The sequence below is a fragment of the Berghia stephanieae genome, chromosome 5 (genome assembly GCF_034508935.2).
Source record: "Berghia stephanieae isolate SIO BIC M18660-M18661 chromosome 5, UCSD_Bste_1.3, whole genome shotgun sequence".
NCBI lineage: Eukaryota > Metazoa > Mollusca > Gastropoda > Nudibranchia > Aeolidiidae > Berghia > Berghia stephanieae.
The window spans coordinates 69,580,914-69,582,415 of record NC_088364.1 but is presented as its reverse complement, the minus strand read 5'-3'; the positions used below and the strand labels follow the sequence as shown (position 1 = coordinate 69,582,415).

The 1,502-nt window shown below is 38.2% G+C and overlaps 1 protein-coding gene across 1 annotated transcript in view; it reads right to left on the bottom strand.

Moving 5' to 3' along the window:
* Positions 1–1,129, bottom strand: part of LOC144973512 (uncharacterized) — a 124,384-nt gene extending 123,255 nt beyond the window's left edge. Inside the window, 1 exon segment of the mRNA XM_078916022.1 lies at positions 942–1,129. The gene's annotated coding sequence lies outside the window, so the exon portion shown is untranslated.
* Between the last annotated feature and the right edge of the window lie 373 nt (positions 1,130–1,502).

Genomic DNA, 1,502 nt, shown 5'->3' with positions numbered 1-1,502 from the left:
CCTTTGAATTGAATATTCTAACACACATTATTTTCCACCAGATTTTAAAAACTCTAATTCGCTTCTAAAAAAAAAAAGTAATGGAAGGGAGGATCATTTTTGAAAAGAGATATAAAATATGTCATAAAATCTCTTGTTATGACAAGAAAAAAAAATGAATTACACCATACAAACACACACAACGATGCTATGAAATCAAACGAAAATATCAGTAGAAAATTATCTCTTACTGAACATGAAGAGGCGAAACGACGCTAACTAATAAATGTCAGTAAAAAATTAACTCTTACAGAACATGAAGAGGCGAAACGACACTAATAAATGTCAGTAAAAAATTAACTCTTACTGAACACGATGAGGCGAAACGACGCTAACTAATAAATGTCAGTAAAAAATTAACTCTTACTGAATATGATAAGCGAAACGACGCTAACTAATAAATTCAGTAGAAAATTAACTCTTACTGAACATGATGAGGCAAACGACGCTAACTAATAAATGTCAGTAAAAAATAACTCTTACTGAACATGATGTGGCCAAACGACGCTAACTAATAATGTCAGTAAAAATTAACTCTTACTGAACATGATGAGGCGAATCGACGTAACTAATAAATGTCAGGAAAAAATTCACTCTACTGAACATGATGAAGCGAAACGACGCTAACTAATAAATGTCAGTAAAAAATTAACTCTTACTGAACATGATAAGGCGAAACGACGCTAACTAAATATCAGTAAAAAATTAACTCTTACTGAACATGATGAGGCGAAACGACGCTAACTAATAAATGTCAGTAAAAAAAATTAACTCTTACTGAACATGATGAGGCCAAACGACGCTAACTAATAAATGTCAGTAAAAAATTAACTCTTACTGACCATGATGAGGCGAAACAACGCTAACTAAATATCGGTAAAAAAAAAAAAATTAACTCTTACTGAACATGATGAGGCGAAGAATCAATTTCCCGATGTTATCCTTGGAATTGGAGAGAAAAGCGAGTAGTAATCCCGACATAATATGAGCGATGATATTAATGGCGACGATGACGACGACAACAGCACTGGACGAAGGTCGCGGTGGTGGTGGCGGTAGAGATCAACTGTCAGTGAGTCACTGAGAGAATGATGACGACGATGATGATGATGACGATGATGATGATTGTGGCAGTGGTAGCCCACCCCCCAGCCATTGGAACGAACGAAGGAACAACGAACGAACGTGCGTCATCGACTTGATGGTAGTGGTGGTGGCGGTGGTGCCGTGGCCAAACTAAGCACAACACGGTAAGTACTCACCCTCGGTCTTGGATGGAATTATATATAACGATGACACTACACGGACACGGACACACACGACGCATACACACACACACGAACGCACAAGAAGACACGACACAGGCGAAAGAGGTGAGGAAGGTGTGGGGGGGGGGGGGGTGTAGAGAGAACAAAAATGAAGTTGAGGGGGCACACAAGGCATTATAAGAAATTGGAAACTTA